General features: G+C 38.3%; 1 protein-coding gene and 1 long non-coding RNA gene across 4 annotated transcripts in view; one reads left to right on the top strand and one right to left on the bottom strand.

Moving 5' to 3' along the window:
* The window catches only part of zdhhc8b (zinc finger DHHC-type palmitoyltransferase 8b), a 99316-nt gene that overhangs the window by 37071 nt on the left and 36821 nt on the right, over positions 1-25424 (top strand). The window lies entirely within an intron of this gene.
* LOC124877775 lies at positions 1349-25239 on the bottom strand. The gene is made up of 3 exons (XR_007040602.1): positions 25186-25239; positions 8918-9088; positions 1349-1589 (listed from the first exon to the last, which is right to left on the bottom strand). It is a non-coding gene; the product is annotated as an uncharacterized LOC124877775 (long non-coding RNA).

Genomic DNA, 25424 nt, shown 5'->3' on the forward strand with positions numbered 1-25424 from the left:
TTAGGTTCATAGCTCGTTTAGAGACCCTTTTAATGATATGCTAATTTTGTGAGATAGGAATTTTGGGTTTTCATGAGCTGTATGCCAAAATCATCTGTATTAAGACAATAAAAGACCTGAAATATTTCAGTTAGTGTGCAATGAATCTAAAATATATGAATGTTAAATTTTCATCATGACATTGTGGAAAATAATTAACTTTATCACAATATGCTAATATTTTGAGAAGGACCTGTAAGTGGACTTGGTGCAAACTCCACGGTGCTGTAATGTCCAGCTTTTATCCAAAGTGCCTTTATTAGATGGAATGTAAATTTAGCATGGTTGCTGGCTCCAGGGATAATGGAAACTCTACCTATGGCAGCATAGAAAGAGTGAGGCGCAAAATAAAACCTGGCCTAAAGTTAGTTTCAACTTTTAAACTGGGAATGCATGGAGCTCTAATTATATCTTGTTGCCAAGCAGTCAGGGGTAAAGGAGAAAACTATTACTGACTTAATCTAAAACTGCCTCCTCACATGTTTGCAGAGAATTTCAAATTTAAACACAGCACAAACTTTATAATTATTACTTTTAAACCTTTCAGTGTCTGTAAATAATTAGACAAATGAACAGGCAGATGATAAATGTAAGCACCGGGGTGATCAAGCCTTTTCTGTGGCAGCTTCTAGACTTTGGAAAAAAAACTCCCGGCTGATTTAAGACTTATCTCTTACCTGGACCTCTTCAAGTGAACACTTATCTGTTTAGGATGGCTTTTAATGCCTAGTAACATGGCTTTGTTACATCTTTCAATTTCCCTATTGTTTCTTATGTTTCTTATTCTAATACTGTTTTAGTGCTTGTGTTTTGTTTCATTTTGCTTACCGTAAAGCATTTTGGTTAACCTAGTGGTTATTGTAAAGGGCTATATAAATACATGTGTTATTATTATATGTTTGAGTTGCTTTTTTTTAATTTTTATGTAGCCTCAAATGTGAAGTTAATAAGCACATTTTGTGAAACATTAATAATTTTGATGTATTTTCATTTAAATGATGCATGGGTATAGTATGTAACATTCCTGTGCCTGTTTGGTATATATAGTGTATATTGGGATGAAGGGTGTTGAAAGCCAGGAATAGTACATTTTTGCTGTGACGTCACCATCTTTTTCTTTTTTTCCATCCTTAATTATCACCCCACTTTTGGGCTCAATATTCGATGCTCTTTATAGTGTACGAGTGCCACCAAGTGGTCAAATCGTTATTAGCTGAAGTAATCAGATAACTGGGCCAAGTCTTCTGCACACTTTTTTCTTTTATTATCATCAGGCAAACTCATGTCAGATATCTACAGCACAAATAGAAATGTTTTAGTAAATACTTTACTTATTAGAACAACAAGAACAAAAACCTAGTTAATCAGTTCAGAAGTACAGGTAATTGATACATTAACTGTCCAATGATAAGAAAATATTTATATAAAGTAGAAGATGCATAGTCAGTGGAATAGACGATTGCAGGACACGAGGGTGAAGAGGATCACTGGAAGCTTTTGGGAAACTGCAGACAAACTTGGAACTGTGTTCTCTCCTCCTGCAGAGCTGTCTGTACATAACAATGAAAAAGGGACAGTAAAGTGTTCACACTCCACTAAGTTAGCTTTATATGAAAAGATGCTTTATGTTCACCTTCAGCTGCTCAAACTGATAACAGGTAGTGGGAAATCCCAGAGTGTTGTGCCGAGATTAGGCAATGGGCTTTGGGGAAGTCCCAGTTCAACCACCCGATTAGCTTAGTTTAGCTTAGCTTAGCTTAGTTTAGCTTAGTTTAGCTTAGCTTAGTTTAGCTTAGTTTAGTTTAGCTTAGCTTATTTTAGCTTAGCTTAGCTTAGTTTAGTTTAGCTTAGTTTAGCAGCCATACAAGCCTGTAAGTGGAGCTCTGCTGTTCAGAAAACTCCAAAAGCATATTTCAAAGTGGGATCATTCTTGATGAACTGACTGCACAGATGAAAATTTGAGGTCTACTTTCTCCCTTAAAAACATCTTGAAATCACTTTTAAATGGTATAAAAATTATACATTTGTACACTTTCTTCCGACATTACTGCTGCTAGTGGTGGATTGCCTTACTGCACACAAACTCGCCCCTTTAACAATCCCAGGGAATCTGAAGTCCTACCTCAGACCAGACCTTTTACCTGGGAAAGTGAAGTTATCTGGGTAAATTTGTATCAAAATGTGCCCTGGGCTTTTCACAAGCAATGGCAAAGGGGCTGTCGCCAGTTAATGCAGTTAAGTTCTGATGTCAGTTGTTGCTATGGGCAAATTACCATGTGCAACTTAAATTTATGCACTGTTTAATAGAGTTTCTGACATTCTGACTGTTGTTTTTGTTGAAAAGGATTACCTCCTCTCACCAAAATACTACAATATTGCCTGATCTGAAAGCCTTTTTACCATAGAGGAGAGGGACATTTAGGTAAAATCATCACTGTTTCTGTGTGGTATTAATGTATGAATGTGTAGGTGGATGAACCAAAGAGAAAAAGGGAGAAAAATGGGACAATATATACTTTTCAAAAAGCTGCTGGTTATCAGAATATCCAGTTTCAACAAAGCATTGCACTCTAACTGTTTTAGAACAATTATTACCATGAGCAGTATGCAGGAAACCCACTTCTCCTTGCGCTCTGCAGTCCTTTTTAAGCATTTTATCAACTACCAAAATATTCATTATTTGCATCTCTAGTCACAAGCAGAGGAAAAAATATCTGCTAGAAAATATCAAGAATAGTGTAGTAGGGCTCAAAAAATTATCTTCAAGCTGAACAAAAAATTGTTATAAGTTGTATTATAAAAATACTGGCTTTGATGGTCAGACTTAGGTCCAATACAAGCTAGAAATGCCCGATGGTCATCTTGCAAGTCCTCAGCTGAGTGACATTTCGTTCCTGTAATAGTATTTTAGAACATGAAAGAATTAGCAGCTGAACTGCTGTATACATTTCTTGGATGATGTGACCCAACACAAAGCTAAAAGAGAATAGATATTGGGTTCCAGTACAGAGGATGGGAAAGCTAGTAACTGAGCAAAAAGTATTCTCTTTTTATACAGATCTTCCATGTTTATAGGAATCCTGCTGCCTATTAAGGTTTTAGGTTTACTGGTAGTACAACAGGGTTCCTTGAAATTATTCTTTGCAATCAAAAACTACTTGCAGAAAGATGTCTTAGTCATTTTTTGCCATTTAAAGAAGCTTTATTCTTAACAATACTTTTGTGGCATGGGTTTTTGATTTGGAGGTCATTCTTATAATATACAGACCAGAAGGTGAGGTATCTACAGCAGATAAGATATTGACTGCTCTAAACCTCTTAGCAGAATCCCTCTTGGAAAAATATGTTTTCCCTTTAAGTCTCCCACATTACTTTTAAAAGTTTGAGTGTTGCATTTATAATGATATTTTGGCTGAATTGCAACATACTATTAATAACAATGTATTAAGTTCTTGATTTTTATTTAAATGTATTTAAAAAGAATAACAAAGCATAGCATTGTATTACCAAATCAAAGCATGTTGTGGATCATACAGCTGACGCTGCCACCATATTTTACACAGCCATATACCTGCAGTAGCCCTGAGACAAATAAAACCTGGGATCTTGAATAGAGTTTTGTATTTTTCACAGTCATGGTTGTACTGGGGTTATGTGAAAATATATACAAAAAAGAAGATGTAGTTGTTTACTGCTGACTACTAAAAGTAAAACATATGGTTATTCCATCTTTCTTTTTAGTTGCAAAAATAATCTTAGCTCTGTTAACCATTATAGCGTATGATTAAATAAGGCTGCACTAGTCTGACACTTAGCTGAACTTCTGCACTTAAATTTCCTGTATGTGGAACTCTCAGTTATAAGCTTTAATAAACAACCTACATAGACCCATACTGTGTAGATGAACTGCTGTAGTATTTGATGTGGATCACATCCTTCTGCCATGTCAGAAGGCCCTTTCACCCTACCTGCCGTTGGCTGTCATATTTTCCACTGTGGGCTGGAGCAACAGAATATCCTGACCAATAGAGCCCTCATTCATTCAGTACACCGGGGAAGAAGGTTGTAGGCTGCACTAAGTAACGGCTACTTTTACCGCCATTTTTGCGAATAGTTAAAGGCTTTGATGTTTCATGAAGAACATATTTTATGCATAAAGAGCAGTGCTAGTCATAAATAGAATTTAAGGAGGTAATGAGAAAATATTTTGGGGTGCTAAACAGACCTCTCTGTGTCGGAGGTTAATTTAATATGTTGGCTATTTATTGTAGTGATTTGCAAAACTATTCCTTTATTTTGAATTTGTCACCTTTTATAAACACAAATTTTAATGTATTCTATTTGAATTTTATATGATAGGCCAACACAATGTAGTCCATAACTGAAATGGCAGAAAAACGATATATTGTTTTTCACATTTTTACAAATAGAAATCTTAGAAATGTGGTATTACACATACATGTGTATTTGTCCTCCCTGAAACAGTACTATGTAGATCCAGATTTGACTGAAATTATGGTTATTTGGAGTATGTCTTTAGGATCTTTTCACGTCTACACATTGACATTTCATAACAGTTTCATGGATAATGTCTGTGAAAACTAAATACCAATTCTTGCCACAGATTTTGAACTGGATTCTGATCTGGACTTTGACTGGGCCATTCTAAACTCATGAACAGTGGCGGCTTGTTGAGGGGGGGTGCTGGGCGCCAACTCCATCAAAATTGCAGGAAAAAAGTGTAGACAGTAAACATAAATTACACAATAAAAGGTCATTATTACATCTGTTCAATCATGACATGTACTTTGACCTAAAACACTCTATTGTAGCTCTGGCTGTGTGTTGCCCCTACTGGTAGGTGAACCTCCATGTCAAGTTTTTATGTAGCCTCTAACAGGTTTTCTTCCTGGATTCCCCTTTATTTAGATCCATTCATCTGTGGACAAACTTACTCTTAGCTGCTTGCCTGTAACCAGCTGAAGAAAGGCATCCCCACATCATGATACTGCCCCCACCATGTGTTACCTTGGGGATGGTGTGTTTAATGTATTATGCAGTGTTGGGTATAATCCACACATAATGTTTTGCATGAAGGTCAAACTATGGTTTCATCTGAGCACAATGGTGATGCTAGGAAGAGTTAAAAGGATCTTTTGTTTGTTTAGATCACACCGATATCCTGCATGTATAATGCAGGTTTTACTCCGCACCTTTCACCTACATCTGCTTCTATGATTAATGGCTTGCACACGAGATGAGTGCTTGTTGTTGGCAGTGAAATAATTAGTGGCTTTTCTCTATTTAATATTATGAGACTGTGCCTCACCACCTCCCCAGGCATCACTGACAAATAAGCAAGAGAAATCTTCCAAATAATTCCCTTTTGACTTTACAATGTTGGTTAGTGCAGTTTCCTGGGGTTCATTTCTAGTTCATGTTCAAGAAATGGAGAATATTTTTGTTTCAAAGCTCTAAAACGTCTGACATCCTCGCAAAGTGAAATATTAAATACAACTCCCACCCCCAACACATGTAATCTGTTTAAAAAGAACTGAATTCCTGTTCGTTCTGCCATGAGGGTAAACTGTTTGACTCTGGTTTGATTTTGAACTGTGTTGCCAGCAAGGAGCTGATTCTCTTTCTGAGATAAAAAGGCGAGGAGTGCTCAGCATCTAAGTTTGAAAGTGACAGGAAGATGAGATGGAGATAAAAGTTGTGCAGTTAAAAATAGCAATGTAGTAAATCTTGCCAGATGAAGGAGTTTAAAAAAACTGCGATGTGGAGATGGTCTTTGTTGAAAGGCACAGAAAAGGAGCAGATCAGAGCAGAGTTTTATCCTTTATTCACTGTGCAAAGCTTGAAAAGTGTAATCACATTGACCGGTGTCTCCTTCTGCCTTCCCTTGCATCTGCCACCATCGGGATATTTAAATTAAGTCTTAAACATTAAACAAGTAAACATTTCTTTAGATGTGTTTAGTGAATACCCTGTGTATTCTGCTGCATCAAGTTGGCTTATGAAAAATATCCACAGGAAGTGGCGTTTGACCTGACTCATGATTCTTCTGCTTTTCTGTTTTTGCTCAATAATAAGAATTGTCTCAGTAACATTCTGAGCTTCCTGACAACATAATTCCTCCACAGTCATATGTACCACGGGATGTTCCTGTAGTAATCATTTCATGTGGGATATTTTGCCCCCTGATAGTGTGTCATGAGTTATGCTGATGGTCTCAGGCCATAATCTCAATGTTAAAGCTGTTCAGTGAGAGGCCTGATGGTCAGATCTATGTGGGTCTAGCACCTTATATGGCAATAAAGTTGAAAAAGAGCAACACTTAGGCTTATGTAAAAGGAGCAGATGCAGAATGTCCTTTCATGCCCATTAGCTGAGTCTCTCTCAGATGTCTAAAGCTATCTACTAAGAATCACTCAGAAAAATACTGAATTCTGAACAGAAGAGCACTGTATACTTCACTTTTTTTGCTCTTTGGAATTTTCAGCTTGACCAAATATTGGATTTGTTTGTTCTCTATAGGTAAACGTATAGAAATAATTAAGGTTCCAAAAAACACAGGTAAAATACTGTGACTATATATTCTGAAAGTTCCAAATTTGTACATAACTGGAAACTGGAAGCACCTTTGGTACTGCTGTGTTGCAGCATCAAAGCTTAAAACTCAACTTACATGTTGATGTTGATTAGTCCTCTGAAAGTGCAACAATTAGTCAGATTTGAGAAAAATTAACAATAACTTTAGAGACTGACGCAATTCAACTGCAAAATCAAATGTGTCCACTCTTTTGTTCCTCACTCTGGTGGGAGAAGTGTCACCACACCCTCTGGTAGCAAATCAAAGAGTTTCCATTCTTTTCTATCCCACCTCGAACATTGAGTGAACGAGGTCATTGCTTTGTCTGTTTTGCGCTGTATTCTCTCAGTGGATGTTTGCTGGGCTGTGTGTGACTGGGATTCATTACTGGGACTCAGACGGTGGGTTAAATGGTTTTCCGCCAGCAGGCCACTCATTCTTGCTGATGAAAAGCAGGGTTTTAAATCTTAGACTGAATATTTAGCCCGAAGGATGGGTTTTTCTTTCGGTAGGACCCAGTTTTTCACTCCCAGATGGTCCTTTAAACTGTTAGACACAGTTTTACAGACATTCTTTTTACCTGCTTTTTAATGAATTGTGACAACGTTTAACCTTGACACGGCTGAAAACTTTGATGGCTTTTGCCATCCTCTGTTGTAGTTTAGCAAACTATCGTTTTTTGTTTTGAAGATGATGACTAAGAGGAACTTTATAAAACTAACTTTATCATCCAAAATTGGTTACATTGAAAAATCTGTTTAGATAATTAGGAGCCCAGGGAAGGAAATGAATTGTTCTACATCACTGAACCATTTTATCATTGTTAGTCTCTTCTTGAGCTTGTTCCTCTGGTAAGAAGATCAACCTTCCTTGGTGAGCCAAGCTTTGCTGGCTTTTTGAAAAAGTCTATACATGCTGTCACCGTGATCTGAGATCAGGTTTTTATTTTAGCAAACCAGTAAGAAAATGTCTGTAAATGCCCACAGCATGATGCCACGCGCACACCAAAGGACCCCAAGCCTAAGTATGGTAGACACTTCACTTCTTCCTATAAAGAACTCCATATACTTAGTCCAAGTGTGCTTCCACGTATCTACTAAGATTAGTGAGATAACTATTTCCCAGTGCTCACTTTTACATTGCAGCTCTCCTGTTAATTCCACCAACCTGTTCACTGCCATTAATCTGAAGTTTAAAACATGGAGAGAAAGGGGACAGGTGTCATGCTTGCCAGGATGAATGATAGATGAGTCCACACACCAGAACACCAGAGGACCTTTAGAAGCCATTGGTCTTCTTTGGTGAAGGATTCAGCTTCCCAGTATTCTTAGCATGTGATAGCACTGGGATGCACAATCGGCTGCTTTACACTCACCAGCCACTTTATTACACACCCGTTAAACTGCTTGTTATCCAAAACAGCAACGCAGCCAATCACATGACAGCAACTATGGTAACATAACCATTTAAATAGCAAGTAAACCCTTTTCAGCATGTTAGTTTGCTAACATGAATGACTTTGCGAGCATTTTTGCACGCTTTAAAATTTCAGCTATTAATAAAACAATTTTATTAAACCAGATTTTTTTTCTGTACTATTAAAGACAGCATAAAAAATATAGATATAAAACAAAACCATTTGAGGAACTTTTGACAAGGAAGGCTTTTAATTTAACATGAGGAGAAAATATATAATTGTTGATGTAAGGATGTGTCATAAGATGTTGCTACATTAGCATTGACTCACTTTTACATAAAAATGTAAAATGGCTTTGTTGTTTATTTTTCATGCTGAACTCATCTCACCCATGTATAGAAGTAAAGGAGGTTTTTGAGAAAGTAAGGAACACTGTCCCGCTCCCTAACACCCCCGGCCTTTTCCTTCTTTCTGTTTGCTGCTGAGCTGAAATGGCCCATGGATGTCACATTGTGATCACAACAAAAGCCAAGACTACCCTGGCTGTACCAAATTCATATTTAGAAAGGTCATGATTGTGCTTGTGTGAATAGCTGGCTCCAAAGACTGCCCCAGGGGCCTGTCAACCATGTTCCACCCCTAAGATTGTAACAGATGCGGACTACTGCAATAAAATCCTTGTCTGCATATTTACTAGCTCCTTCTCCCATTTATAGTGAGATGAGTAGAGGGACTGTGATCTCTGCACTGTTTAAGGCTGATGTAGACACCACCACCCACAAGTTTTTCTATCGTCCTGATAGAGAAGGCTTGGTGGTTTTGACAATTTGGTTTCTGACCCAGGGGGAAAAATTAAATTAGCAGACCTTGAGCTCAGCTCCTTTTAGTGAGACCTTTGGTTAGTCGTGCTTCAGCTGTGCCATGATAACTCTGCACCAAGAAGGGTGTAATCAGCCAGACTTGCACCATGTTGACTTGTCACTTGCTGTCCGGCAAGTGTTGTACCTTCTCACAGGCTTTCCAGCTTCTCTTTAAACCTTAGTCAGAAAAAACACAGAAAGGTGTAAAGTAACACTTCCTCACACCCACTGACTCCCTCTTTTCCAATCTCCTTAATTTCTTCTGCTCCAACACTTTGTCTGCTGTCTACAAAGACAAACCCTGTTATTTGCAACCTTAACAGTCAGGAACACATGTAAAAGGAAGAAATCCAGCTGGAGTTGTAGTTCGAGTGACCCAAGCATGGCTATCCACCTAAATTGGCAGGCTGGGGAAGCGACAAAGCAAACATGTAGAGGAAGGAGTTGTAACCCTGGTATATCAGCCAGAGGTACAATGTAACAATTTAGACCCAAGTACAGTACAGACCAAAGGTTTGGACACACCTTCTCATTCAAAGAGTTGTCTTTATTTTCATGACTATGAATATTGTAGCTTCACACTGAAGGCATCAAAACTATGAATTAACACATGTGGAATTATATACTGAACAAAAAAGTGCGAAACAACTGAAAATATGTCTTATATTCTAGGTTCTTCAAAGTAGCCACCTTTTGCTTTGATTACTGCTCCGCACACTCTTGGCATTCTGTTGATGAGCTTCAAGAGGTAGACACCTGAAATGGTTATCCAACAGTCTTGAAGGAGTTCGCAGAGATGCTTAGTACTTGTTGGCCCTTTTGCGTTCACTCTGCGGTCCAGCTCACCCCAAACCATCTCGATTGGGTTCAGGTCCGGTGACTGTGAAGGCCAGGTCATCTGGCGCAGCACCCCATCACTCTCCTTCTTGGTCAAATAGCCCTTACACAGCCTGGAGGTGTGTTTGGGATCATTGTCCTGTTGAAAAATAAATGATGGTCCAACTAAACGCAAACCGGATGGAATAGCATGCCGCTGCAAGATGCTGTGGTAGCCATGCTGGTTCAGTATGCCTTCAATTTTGAATAAATCCCCAACAGTGTCACCAGCAAAGCACCCCCACACCATCACACCTCCTTCTCCATGTTTCACGGTGGGAACCAGGCATGTAGAGTCCATCCGTTCACCTCTTCTGCGCCGCACAAAGACACGGTGGTTGGAACCAAAGATCTCAAACTTGGACTCATCAGACCAAAGCATAGATTTCCACTGATCTAATGTCCATTCCTTGTGTTCTTTAGCCCAAACAAGTCTCTTCTGCTTGTTGCCTGTCCTCAGCAGTGTTTTCCTACCAGGTATTTTACCATGAAGGCCTGATTCACACAGTCTCCTCTTAACAGTTGTTCTAGAGATGTGTCTGCTGCTAGAACTCTGTGTGGCATTGACCTGTTCTCTAATCTGAGCTGCTGTTAACCTGCAATTTCTGAGGCTGGTGACTCGGATCAACTTTTTGTCCGTAGCAGAGGTGACTCTTGGTCTTCATTTCCTGGGGCAGTCCTCATGTGAGCCAGTTTCTTTGTAGTGCTTGATGGTTTTTGCGACTGCACTTGGGGACACTTTCAAAGTTTTCCCAATTGTTCGGACTGACTGACCTTAATTTCTTAAAGTAATGATGGCCACTCGTTTTTCTTTACTTAGCTGCTTTTTTCTTGCCATAATACAAATTCTAACAGTCTATTCAGTAGGACTATCAGCTGTGTACTGTATCCACCTACTGCACAACACAACTGATGGTCCCAATCCCATTTATAAGGCTTGAAATCCCACTTATTAAACCTGACAGGGTACACCTGTGAAGTGAAAACCATTTCAGGTGACTACCTCTTGAATCTCATCAACAGAATGCCAAGAGTGTGCGGAGCAGTAATCAAAGCAAAAGGTGGCTACTTTGAAGAACCTATAATATAAGACATATTTTCAGTTGTTTCACACTTTTTTGTTCAGTATATAATTCCACATGTGTTAATTCATAGTTTTGATGCCTTCAGTGTGAAGCTACAATATTCATAGTCATGAAAATAAAAAAAACTCTTTGAATGAGAAGGTGTGTCCAAACTTTTGATCTGTACTGCATATTCAATTGTTAAATCGTTAAATCAATTGTTAAAGCCCAGGGTCCATTTTCACAAAGAATGCTAGGACTAAAAGTAGCTCCTAGTAATGTCATTTTAAGGAAAATATTAAAATCTCTCAAATTCTATGTTTCTTATAATTTTACCTCGATAAGACAAAAGTTATTCACAAAACACCTTAGTCCTTAAGAGAGCTCCTAAAGTGAACAAATGTTAAGTGTAGGAATGAGGATTCTTAGTGAGTCTAAGAGTGTCTGAAGCAGACAAAATGGCATAAAGACAGAGAGAACGTGGAGATATTCTCTGTTCAATGAACAACAATGAATTAATTAGATCCCTGCACGCTCGATCATGCAGGGATCCACCCACTAAACAGCCGAGTAAATGAGCACATAATAGAAATGGTGGGTTAATATAAATGTACAACACAGTTTTCAGATTTGTAATAGTAAAAAAGGAAATAAAAAAAAAGTAAACTCCTACTTTAGTCCCAATAAAATACACAATACAAAGTGGAAGGTGGATGAATATTCTTGCAAAGAACTGTAGTGTACCTTTAAAATTAAGACATACATTCTGAATTAAAATATGGCCTTTATTTAAAATATTTAAATTAAAGTTTCCCCAGTGATTTCATCCAAACATTAGTATTCATCCAGAGTTAGGTTCCTCATCATTTCAAGTCCAGTATAAAGTCTTCACTCAACATAGTTTGAATGATAATGAGAGCAGTGGAATCGAACAAAAACATTTCTTTTTGGTAAAACAGAAACCCAAGATGCAGAGTAAGAAAATACCTAAATAGCTTTCAAAATGTATTAAATGCCTTCATTGTATCGATGGGTCAGTGATTATAACTGTATTATTACCAACTAGCAGGCAGAAAAGAAATCAAATAGAATTTTATTTATAAAGCACCTTTGAACACAAAAAGATCAAAGTGCTTTACAAAAAAGACTCAAAAACCATACCAGATATGACGGAAATTCAGAGGAATGTAAAACAATTTGTTAAAAACAACATAAGAAATCAATTAAAGGCTCTTCAAAAAGAAGTCTCCAGTTTTACCTTGAATGCTGAGAGGGTCTCAGCATTTCGAACCCAGGCTGGCAGCTGATTCTACATGAGAGGTGCCTGGGAGCTGAAGGTTCTGCCTGATGTTTTATGTTTAGGTACCACAAGGTAAGTTAAGTTTATTTATATAGCGCTTTTCAGACACATACAATTACAATACAATCACAAAGAAAATAAACACAGATACAGACACAGAAAAACAAATCAAATGATACTACAATCCTTCTAAGAAATCAAAAAATCTATGAATCCTTCTGAGAAATCTAATAGTCTCATCATTCCACTGAATTCTAATTAGGGAAGTTGAGTCACTGGTACAAAACAGCTTTAATCCACATTTTCAGGTGCTAATGATATATTGCTTTTACTGGTACTGAAGTTGAACTAAGTAATAACAGTCCATTGTAGTCTAATTAAGAAAGCTGGGTCATTGGTGTAAGAGCAGCTAAAGTCCAAATTACTAATAATATTTGGCTTTTGCTGGTAATCCTTCTGATAAAACAAAAAATCAATGAAAAAGTAATGAAATACTAATAATAATTGGCTTTTGCTGGTAATCCTTCTGAGAAATCTGAAAATCTATGAAAAATAATGAAATCACACATTTAGGTAAAGTAAGATAGCACGAAAAAAAAAATCATATTTCAGACAGTCTGAAATAGTACAAAAAACCTCAGCAGGGGTAAGCAACACACACATAAGTAAAGATTTAGCAAGGGTACGGTGGAATCTTGAGGGTGCGAATATATTTAAGTCTGAGTGTGTTTGCAAGAATTAGACTGTCAACACTGATAGAAGCGCCATTGTCCTTGAGAAGAGAGGTGGACGTTTTATCAATCGGCCGCATAGTCCTATCAGCACACAGCTGGTAGGGGAGTGCTGGGGAAGAGCATAGTGTTTATATAACATCCAGGAGATATTTTGTCGATAGCCAGTTAGCAGAAGTTGCCAAGGCCACATTGGGGCGCCAGATTTAGAAAAAAAATAAATGTTGTGGTTCAGGCAGTTGTGAATTTCCAACTACCTTAAGAGTTTCACTGGTATGTCTCAATTGCGAATCCAAATAGCCAAATTTCTGGTACTTTCCGCAGATCTCGAGCATACAACTTCTCCAAGATTATATCCTTTAACCTCTGAGTCCAACCGCTGCCAGGCTGCGATTCTGTTCAAGAATCGTGTCCAGCTTGCGATTCTGCTCTCTTAACATTTCAGTCTGAGTGTTGATTGCTCTACAGACTCCATCTAACATCGCAGGCAGCTTTGGAATGCTTTGAACAGCCGCCCACGTTTTGCGAATCACTTGATAAGCCAGGTAACCACCAACTCCAAAAAGCAGAAATCCTGTTATCAAACGTCCAAATATGTACACATTTTCTATGTCCTCGACCGACATTGTAGTCAGGCACACAATCTTCCACTGGTGCCAAGAATCCATTGCGTATCCAGAGAAGAACGTCCTGTCTGGACAAGAGGGTCTCCTTTACCCTGTCTTCCCGTTGAAAAGAAAAAAATTTGATCACTTACGTTGAGAGTCCAGCAGACCAAATCCATAATTTAAAAGTTTGGAGGATATGCAAAGTGAGGCTCTGAGAAAAATACAGTCTAAAAACAGAAGCAGGGATCAGCAGGGAGGGAGGGAGAGAAAACACGTGTCTTCCACCGAGAGCAAGAGAAAGAGCCACAAGTAAGTCTGGGAGCAAAGTGCTCTTTTTGGACAGTAAGGTACGATAATATGTTTAAGATAAGGAGGAGCAGAGCCTTTCAGAATTTGATTAGCTAGGGTAAGAACTTTAAGCTTAATCCTAAACTCAACAGGAAGCCAGTGGAGGACAGATAAAACTGGGGAAATGTGGCCTCTTCTGTTAATTAACATTAAAACTCCTGCAGCAGTTGTTTGGATCAGCTGAAGCCCTCTCAGACTAGCTTTGGAGCAACCAAGTAAAAGCGAGTTACGTTCAAACCTAGACGTTACAATCGCATGAACAAGTTTCACTATGTTACCTGAGAAGGAATACTTCTGATTTTAGCTGATTGTGGTGAATGACCAGTACCACTTCACTATTGTGTTTGGAAATGGAATGCTCAGTAGAACATCCTCCGAGAGTAAGGGTGGTGAAAGCCTTAAATTTCTTAAGTGTTTTTCCTAAGGCACACTTCCACAACCCATTCAGGGCTCCTTTTGTTTCCTTCCCTAATCAACAAAACAAAGTGAAAAAAACAAAAGGAAAAATGTATAATAGGAAAATACACCACAAGGAGTGGTAGGGGAGGCGCAGTGCTGGGAGACCAGTGGGTGGATTGGAGAGGATTTGGTCCTTTAAATAGAAGCACCTGTTCAGTTTGGATTAGTACAAAGCAGAGCTCTATTTTGGTTCACTATGGATGTTTCCTAATCCTGCTCTGCGACCTGACGGCAGCCTGGGTGTGAAGCTGCGTTGTGATGCTCTAATTTGAGGTTGTGGCAAGTTTGAATCATGGTATCCTGGTTTGACACCAGAATGTTACTGGTGCAGATGTCTGCATAGGTTGGAGGAAGCTTCCCTCTTTGTACAGCAAGTGTTGGAGGGTAAATTATACTGCTTTGCAAAAGTATTCACCACCCACAAGCTTTCTTACATTTGGTCACATTGCAATCACAAACACAAGTCGGTTTTATTAGGATTTTATGTGATAGACCAACACAAAGTAGTGCATAATTGTGAAGTGAAAAACATCACTAGCAGTGCACATTCCCCCTGAATCTCCATCTCCAAGGTGAATTATGCTAGTGGTAGCATAATGCTGTAGGAATGTTTTTCTTCATCTGGGAGAGAGAAGCTGATAAAAGTTGAGGAGAAGATGCCTATCACATAAAACCTCAAAAAATGTTCTGATGTTTCAGGTTGTAACCTGGCAACATGTAAAAAGTTCAGCAGGTATAAATTCTTTTGAAAGGCACTGTATTTACAGCTCATTGGTTAACCTCTCAGATACAGGTGTTCATGCTGTGAATGTTTAAATTGTTTAAAAAAGGCAGTTGTATTTCAAATTAATCTGGGTTAAAAAGGCTTCAAAAGTCTTCTACACAAACATCATTGGATGCACATGTGCACTTGGCCTTTCGGCCTTACATTACAGCTATGTGTTCATGTGATGCATATAGATCCACAGCTTTCACAGTACATACAGATTGTGGATTTGTCTAATCATCTGGTTTTAGTGACACTTTGAGACTACGTGGTATCGCTTTGCTTTTATTAGTTGACATAAATATAGTTTTCTGCTAAATTTACCAAATCATCATGACATATTGTATATGCACTCAAAAATATCCCCCTGTTGCAGTTTATAAAGCAACGTCTGTTATCTAGTGGCTGGCATCTTTTTATATCTAGCCCTAATTGTTTTCAGAAGATGTCCTCGTCCCACCCCGCCAACTCATGAAGATGTTTTTTTTTTTTTTGGCTGACTTCAAACAAACAAAATCACAGATGACTCTACTCCACCTGTAATTAGGTCAGCATGTATATTTATAGACCAACTCTTTTTTTTTTCCAAGTCCAAAAACGCAAAAACCTAGCTAGTTGGGCCTAAATGGCCCAAATTATGCTGATAGGAAACAGTTATTATCACTTTCTCTCATTAGTGTCAACCTCACAAGGGGTAAAATGAAAACTTCAGCAACAGTTGAAGTACTGGTAACAGACTTTATTAGCAGTCTGTTCAAGAACTTCAAGTGTTGCTTAAGGTTTTATCTTACCAGTTCGTTGTACCTCTTCGTGCACTTTGGAAGTTGGTGAAGTTATGTCAGAGACATTTGAACCTCACAAGAGGAAAATGCATCTCATCTAGGCTGCAACTAAGACATGCAGAGCAATGCAGGCTGTGTTTGGTTTCGTGTAATATTGCACAACTGCCATTTTCTGCTTGCTGTGGTAAGCCTTGCTCAGTTAAATGGCTTGAAATTATGATGTAGTTATTAAATCCTGCACTGTTCCTGTGAATGTGTTGTTTCTGTAAAAGCCCAGCTGTGCAGCCCCAGAAAAAGATCTCAGTAACCCCTGTAAGCGGATCAAGCCTCACATATTGCTTCACAATTTCATTAGGGGGCACAAACACAGGGCTGTCAGCACCATAATAAACTCCCCAGTGCAGCCGGAGCAGATGGTAAGACCTGAGCACCAGGGAGAGCCATCCATGGGAATCCCTTTAATAAGGGAAGTAAGCCACAGCAGGCAATTTGCCTGCTGCCTTTTCATATACAACATCCTTTAGTTGGCCTGTAAAGACCTGTGACACTATAAATTATTGACAGGATACTACAGGGCCATGATTTTTGTTTTTATCAAGTGTTGGTCAACAACAATTAGCTGTACATTTGTACTTTGTGCTATCAGTTTCTGTTATATAAATATATATAATATTGTTTTTATCAAAGATTTGGTCAGTTGTTGTAAGATTTCAGGATTTTAAATGGTTACGTAGACATTTTTTGCAGTGTATTTTGGTTATGGGTCAGAAAAGGTTATGTTGAGTTTGACGCATTTCAGAAGGACATACATAAAACACAACTTCCAGACTTGCAATACAAATATACTGACAGGACATAAATGCCAGCATTCAAAAACTGTCCATGCGAAAGGGTTTGAAGTGAGAACTAATCAATATGTTTGATAGACATAACACCTGTCAAGAGCCACATACATGTGGTGTATGGACCTTATACCGCTAACTTTGATTGCTGCTGGTAAATACTGTATAAATGATCAAAGTTATCTCTTTGGACTTGGAATCCAGTAGTTACTCTTGGACTCCAAAGACCCCTTATCTCCTGACCACAAGTTAACACTCCTTCCAGTTTTAATTTTTGAGACTTTCCAAAGAGCGACACTGCTACAGCTACAATCAGATGGTTTTAAGGTACTAGGTCTATCGTTAACTGGGACTTCATTTCTAGTTGTTTGTGAAAAATCACTACAAATTACCTACAAAGGCATTATTCTGCAGTTGTATTAAGCTGTAGATATTAGAGATGCACCGAGAAATTGTCTTATGACAGAAATCTGTCATTATTCAGCTTTATTAGTGAATTGGCCAGCCAGCAACTCAAAAATCTGATCAGTGAAAGCACCATACTAAGCGTTACCAGGTCCCTCTGGCAAAACTGTTTGGTGTGGATACTGTTACTGTGGGCAAAATATTTGGCCAGCTATTTTCTGTATCATTAACATGTTTAAAAACGAAGTCAGAGAAAACAGAGATGTGATAAGCTATTTAAAGGAAGACTGTATTTTTTCTGGCAAGTCTGCCATTCATTTAGGCTTTAAGAAAGAGCAGGATTTTGATCAGATAACAGTAAGGTGTGCACGGAGTGCAGCTAAATTACTGTTTTATCATTTTTATGTTGTAGCCTCTGTTATGAAACATGCTGGATTTGGAAATGTTGGCAGCATTTTGGAGTTAAGGTAAGAATGTATAATACACACATGGAGATTAGTCTTTTTTGTAATTCTAACCACACTATTTGTGCTAAATGCTTATACAAAAAAGCATTTAAAAATGTTAAATAATGGTTGAATTGTATTTTACACTATCTGTTCACTGGCAGACGTCAGCTCTGCTCCTTATATAAATAGTAATTTATGAATGCACTCCACAGGAAAGGCTGGAACACAAATATTTTGGAAGCTGTTCTAATTTCTTGCTATATATGATTCTGAAATAAAACTCAGAATCAGCTTGAATTAGTATCAAAGTGATTGTAAATGGGCTATAAAATTCTGATCGGTACATCTCTAGTGACGGCAGCTTTTTCTAAGCCACCCATTTCTATTATTTCTTTGGTCTGCAGGTTTATAAATGATTTATGCTGGCAAACATGAATGCTCTACCTACTCTGCTTATTTTTGTTGGTGGTGCCTAGATGCTGTAATAGGCACTGTGTGGGTTTAATGTCAGCAGCCTATATTTGCTGCTGTTCTATGGCAATCTGTTTGCCAACTAAGCAAAGCTCAATGGGGAGTGGTGTGTAAACTGGGACTTGTTGATGCTCTCATTTAAATGCTAACACAGTGAAAAACGGCTCCTGTTCAGGGTGAATGTGCTCAGTTGTGTACGTTGTAGTTCTGCATGTGCAGAAAGCAGGTCAGTAGAGTTTACTGACCCTCCAACCCACTTTCTGTTCCTTTCTTTGTTCCTAAGTTCTCAGAGAACACAGATAGGATTTTGCACAGTGCTGCCAGCCATTTTCACTAAAAGGAATCATTGTGTTGTCTTGTTGTTGCCTGAAATCAATGAGATTCTTTGTTCTCTGTGCAGCATGCAGGACGAGGAGGCTTATATAGACGTGTCATGTTTGTAGCATGCTGATTGTAGAATCAGCAGTTTGTGTTAGGGTTTTTTTTGTGTGTCCTTTGTGCTTTTAGAACAGTTGCAGAAGAACCAGCGTTTTGTGACAATTCATTCCAGACCATGCAGCTTCCCAACCAAAGTAGAAATGCAGGAATTATGATTTCTGAGTTGCCATAGTTCCTCAGAGGATTCCTACCACACTGTTTCTGTTTCTCAGCCCCTCTAGAATGAAATGTTAGAATTCAATGCGCTTGATTATGTTATATTCATGCATCTAGCTGTGGAGGTTCCCTTAAGCATGTGTTTCTATGTGCATACTTTGCTGCCTTCCGTGCCTCCAGCTGAATTAACCACCCTCCCTTGCTGATAGAAAAAAATACAAATCCCTGTTTGACAATACATGATTAAAATTCCTACAGATGTAAAGCAACCACAGATGAGTTCCTCCTGTTGGAAAGAGTGTGGGGAGTGTGCAGATAGAAATAAAGAAGGAAGAAGAATGGGTGGAATTGATGATCTTTAGGGAGGTTCAGTGAAAGCACCTGCCTCACCTCTGGGACACATGATGGATGAAGAGAAACAACTGAGCAGGGGATGCAGGGAGGGGAAGGTGGTTTGATTTTAAGGCAAAGAACATTTTGTTCTAAAACGTTCCCTTTAGGCTCAGCAGATCAGTGCTAAACATGGATGGGCTTCATTTGTGTTAAATTAACAGAACCAGTTCAAGAACAGTTTTTTTAAAGCACCTAAGGTTAAATGCCTATTGCTTTGTTAATCTCCTGAAACACCAATGTAGCTCTCATCAAATTCAAATCTTCTAAACAAATCTGAATAACCAGGCTCCAAAACGTCTGTAGCCTGGTTATACCAAATGTATGCTTTCGCCAGTGTAACTTTAGTACTAGTTCTTGTCTTCTGGCATGAATACATCATTACTACATTCTTCCAAATCTACCTAGAGTTGTAACAAAGAAGCAACCAGACTGGCACATTAAACAAAGTCTGCTGCTTTTGGTGCTCATTAGTAGGACACAACAAGATTAGGAAGTAGCGTTTAGTGCAAACATCACAGGAGTAGTTTTTTTTTTAAACACAATAAAATACACAGTTTAATCATCCAAATAGGAACAAAATGTATTATCTGTATGAAAGAATACTCATCATAAGCAAAAAATAGCCTTAACCTGTAACCTAATGAGGGTAACAGAGCAGATCATACTGAGCTGCTACCTCCGACTATTGGCAAGCAGAGCACTGACTCACACCAGTTGAGGGATCATTCAGGCGTGAGCGTGGAGGATGCAGTCATCTACCTGCAGCACTGAATGCTTCAACATCTGCTGAAGTCTGTGAGGGCATTTCCAACAGACAGTAGTTTGCACAGCTTTACAAAAGTTTTTTTCTGTGTGGTAGGGTGGAGTACACAGTCGGGAATCCATCGTAAGTCTGCTTGCTTTCAAAGAAATGAGCAGTCTTTCAGGTTTTTGTGGTGGTTTAATTTTAATGGAAAGAATAAAAAAATCTTGACTGCTGTTTGGCAAATCAAAGCTTCAGGTTGTCAGAACACGTAAGAACAGAGCAAGCAATAGTACATGGAAATCACTGCCGGTTTTAATGAGTGATGTTACCCTAATAGCCCAAATATCAGTGTCACACAGACAAAAGCAGATGATTCCCTGACCAAATCAGTTTACTTTTAAAGTTTCAGACATTTTGTGAAGTACCTAGGCTCTTGCATCAACAGCAAGCTAAGACAATGCTAAAGGTCTCATTTGTTAAGAAGATTGAGGAAATTTGAGTGTGTGTGTGTGTGTGTAAGCAGAACAATGCCTCAAAACCCTTTCTGATGCTGCTGAAGGTTCAGAAGCTTTTTGTGTTGTCCTTTGCTAGGCAATGGAAGCTGTCTAGAAAGACAGATAATTTATTTTTCTTTCTTTCTTTCTTTCAATGTATGCAGACAAAACATCGGCAGAGCATTTTCACATTGGAACTATTGGGCACCACTAGTTGTTTAGAAACAGCAGATAGAAACTGTCATGCTTTTTATACTTAATAAATCTGTTTAACCAAATGTTGATAAGGAGTAGTTTGACAATAGATTGGATGATCAGAGTTTAAATGATGACATTAAAGTAACAGAATTTTTTTTTTATTTTTAATAAAATGGGTACTTCACAAGAAGACTTATTATCAGTTTTTTTTTTTCTTGAATAAGGAACTGTGTTGGACTTGTGACTTTTCCACTGTTTTTCCCAGTTCCTTATCTTACCCATTGTCTAAACCTTCCATCTGTCTGTCCATCCATCTATTCATAGTGAACCTCTGTCTTGATACTTTAAAAACTGCTGAAAAATTGAGAAAAAGAACTAAAGTCTAAAATTCTGACAAAAACCTGTGGAAATCCTGGAATTAAGTAGGTTCAAAAAAATTAATAGATTGGATGGATTTTATGTATTATTAAACAATGTATCTAAAAGTTGTCTTCTAAAACTGCAGATGGAAAATTCTGTCAATACAGTCTAGGTTGAATGTAGGTTTATCTCTCTCTGTATTTCAGTTTTTATGCCTAGTGACATTGGAGTTGTCTAATATATCCCCATAAGTGTAAACATTTTACATCGTATGACTCAATTCTCATGTATAATATCAACAATCATGTTGAAGCTCATAAAGGTGACAGAAAATACCCTCAAAATGAATAACACACAGACATTTGTTGCTGTTTTTATATAAGGCATGAGATCAAGATCCACAGGGAGGCACATCTGGACATCTGTGCTGGGAGAGCAGGTCGGGTCCCAGGCGTACTCTATCATAATGGATCCAGGAATGTAAGCAGCCATGGAGGAAGGGCTATTATGGCACCCACTACCACACCACAGAAACCTCCCTTCAGATATGGAAGTGGTGCACTTCATATGGAACACATACACTCCATTGTAGGTTTTAAAAACACACACTTTAAAAATACTGAGGTGCTGGCTTACTGAACAAAGAGACCCTTGTACTGAGCAGAAACCTTACATTGTTGGTGCCTGGTAAAAGGGTATTTCAGGATTATGAGGAGGAGGTATGTTCTGATTTTTGAGGTAAAATTCGAGCCAAGCTGAGGTGGGTGGCAATAAGTTACATTTACTTGAGTAACTTTTTGAAGAAAAAAAAAATACTTCTAAGTTTTACTGCACTTTTCTTTGCTTGAGTAATATTGCTTTGAAGAAAATCTACTCTTAAACACAATTTTTGGGCTTCTCCACTCATAGCAGATCAATTTACTGAGTGTAGAACAAGAACATTTTAACCACATACACAGACACAAAGCCACACAGTTTATGGTAAAGTGTGACTTCTTGCATGATGCACACAAGCTTTTTCCAATTTTGTTTTTTATCTGCTGAGACTGCTATGCCATTTGGAGCGCAAGTAAATCAACAGGCACTCTTCTACCATACCTCATTTACCAACTGTAGATAATAGTTTCAAAAGCTTTATGTTGAAATGCAGGCTTTACTTTTTTTTTTTCATTATTTGAAAAATACCAGAATTTGTACATTATTTTATATGTTTTGTTTGTCCAATTACATAATTTCCAAACACAATTCAACAAACTAGACATTACATTTAAACAGTGACTTGAACACTTTCTTTACTCTCACTTGAGTTGTTTTTTTTATGATGACGTTTTACTGCTGGCTGAGTAAAATTATTGAAAAGTAACTCTACTTTTATTGAGTACCATTTTTGGTTATTCTGCCCACTTCAGGAGCCAAGTAATAAAGTAGTTGGAGCAGAGGCTGTGCAATATTGCAGCTCAAGGCGATACATTCATCAAACTCACCTGGGAGGGAGTGTTGCAAAAACATCTGAGTCTATGTGAAATACCTGACATCTCTGAAAGACAAGTGGGTAGAATATTCCTTGAGTGTAGGAAACAAGACTGTGACAAACTACTGTAGGAATGTGTGAAGCTGTACTTTCTGCCATCTTTTTGTGTATGAAGCTCCAATGGGTCGTGCATGACATACACGTCATCGTTGAAAACTGTGGGTGAGGCTGTCTTTATATGAGCACATCCCTGGACATTTTGTAGTAACAGTGTAGACTCATGCACGACATGGTTCATTACATATCCGACCTGTCCATGCATATGTTTGCAAACAATTGGTCCATAATTTTATTCTCCTGAACGACACCAACACCCGTGTGTAAGGTAGAAGAGCAGGAGGGAAGTTTGAAGATTGTGTGTGCAACTAGTAACAGAAATGAAATACATGAGTTAGCTTTTAAAGCACTTCTGTTTATCCATCTGCTCACAAATGGCGGGATAACATTGTGCAAAGTTAATAATTGTTGCCTGAGTTTAACTGACAATACCTGACTTTCAGGGACTGTAATGTTGTGGATTTACCAAAGATTTTATATCCATCATCAGACATTTATGTCTGATTTCAGATCTCCAAAGCTTTGACCTTCCTGTTAATCTCTTACTGGCCGGGTTTATTTTAAATTATATAAACAAATTCATTTTTGTGGTTTGTTGTTAAACAAATGCTGGTTTAAAGGGGACATATCATGCTTTCAAATCCTTCCTTTTCACACTTAAATCATTCATTTGTGGTCTATATAAAGTGGAACCGCAATGCTTTGGTCTGAACTCCTTGTTATTGTAGCTCCACAGGCTCCTCTTTTACCCCTGATCTGAGGTGCGTCTGAGAGCAGCTTGTTTTAGTGCCTTCTCTTTAAATGCTATTGAGGCCCTTCACTCCCCAGCCTGTTCGATCTCACAGAGCGTTCCACTTTAACCTATTACGCCATTTTTGTAAGCAGAGGTACAATTATCTAATGCCACAGAAACAAGACAAAAATGACAAAAGCAATGCCAAACTGTTTATGTAATAATATTCAAAACACGCAGTATGGTTCTGTCCTCAAGGAGCTAACAGTGAGCACACATCGCTAACATAAGCAGAAGGAACGATGTTACTGCTATCACACCGATGGCCAGGACGTCAAATCAACACACAATAAATTCATGTCTAAAATAAGTTTTGTTGTCATTTTAGCGTTATTTACAGCCTACTGCTTTGCTACATCCGTAGTTTCCATAGAAAGACAGAACTGACACCTTAATCACATGAAATCTCTCAACAAATCCTTCTTGATACTGGAGGAGGTTGCTGAAGACACTTGTCCTTGAAGTGGGGGAAATAGTGATTTCACCACTGATTTGGGTTCATTTCCATGAAAAAAACAAATTTAACCAGGCACTTTGAAGAGGTACTGATGCTGGGGAACGGTGTAATGATTTGTGTAGGTTAATGCACCCATCAACCGAACATTTAGACTTATCATCTTCAGTGCTTGGACTACAAAATCACAGCAAGAAATAAAGATAGCAGATATGCGAAATTGATCAGTCAGATGTCCATGACCATATTTAGCTGTTCTGCAGCAAATACTGTGATGTAATAGAGAATAAAAATGTAATAGAGAATAAATAAAAAATGATCAGATTGAAAAATATGACCGAAACAGAATTTAAAGATATCTACGCAGCACCTGAAGAGACTAAATTCAACGTTTCTGCATTTCTCCCGACTCCCAAGTGTATACAACAAAATGTATTTAAGGGCTAAAGAAGTGTATTTTGCATGATATGTTACCTTTAAATAAAGATTGTTAAATATTGACAGTGTCATAGCAGAAACCCACGGTAGATAACTTTGACCGTGGCTGTGACTTTTTGTTTATTTTGCTGGCTTGGCGATTATAGTGATAGGATTTTTTTGTATCTATAATGCAAACCTGTTGATCAATCACAAACTACTTGATTATTATTGATTTATTTTCATCATATACGTGACTTGTTTTTAGAGGTAAAAGGAGGTCCTGAACTCTGTCAGAGTGGGACACTGACACCACTTCCAGTAGTAGATGTTTGACAACAAATCTACTCAAGCCTTGCCTCTCTTTGCAAGATGATGCCAGAAATTATGGTTTGAAACTCTTGTTGGCACTGAAGCTGGATTGTTTGCTTTATTTCCTGGTGCTCAAAAGGACTTAATATGCTCTTATTTCAGACTAAAGCATCAGCATTAACTGGAGATGGGTCTGTGTTAGAGTCTCTCTTTTTCCTATTACCAATCGAGTCTTATGTCATCCATCTCTGCCACACTCTGTATCAGCTTAGGCCTGAGGCTGTGCACATTAAACTGATTGATAAACAGCTTATTAGGCTGATGGGCTGTGCAGGGGCCCATCAGCCTAATAAGCCCAATTTGCTGAGATTTGACACCAGCTACATTGTCGGTTCAGCTTGGTCCATTAGCTGAATGTAAACTGCATTATCACCGCTATGACTAACACTGTTATTTTCACACAGTGGCACCACGCTGCATAGTTTAAAGGTTATGGGTGGTTTTTTTTTTAAGTTGATAAATTGTGTTTATGCTTCTGATTTAGGCCTTGATTACATGATAATGTTGGTCTGGTGAAAACAGGAATAAACATTCCTGTTTTCACCAGACCAAAAACATCCGCCGTTGTCGTGTAAACGAACAGTTCGTTTACACGACAACGGCGGATGTTTTTCCAGAAAATGGCACAATTTGAGAACGAGCTCCAGAGTCTAATGGTTTGAAAACGTTACGGTCTCCGTTGTTGTGTAGATGGAAAAAATGTCATGTTTCTTACCGTGAAGCACTGGCTCATGGGTAGTATGACATGGACTACAGAGTACTTACTTGCGCGGCTGACTCTTGAATCTAACAACGGATCTCCAACAAAGTGCTCATTTTCTCATCTGTTTTGGAAGCAGGAAGTGTGTTGTTGAGTTTCAAAGAACATACTGCCAACTAGTGGCTTGGTGAGGGAATTACATACTTTTCCACATCTACTGTTGCCGGGTGAACGGAGATTGTAATTAAAATGTTGTCATTTAAATGTGTTAACAGAAACGGAAATAAAATCTGTTGTGTCAGAC

This window comes from Girardinichthys multiradiatus, chromosome 12 (assembly GCF_021462225.1).
Source record: "Girardinichthys multiradiatus isolate DD_20200921_A chromosome 12, DD_fGirMul_XY1, whole genome shotgun sequence".
NCBI lineage: Eukaryota > Metazoa > Chordata > Actinopteri > Cyprinodontiformes > Goodeidae > Girardinichthys > Girardinichthys multiradiatus.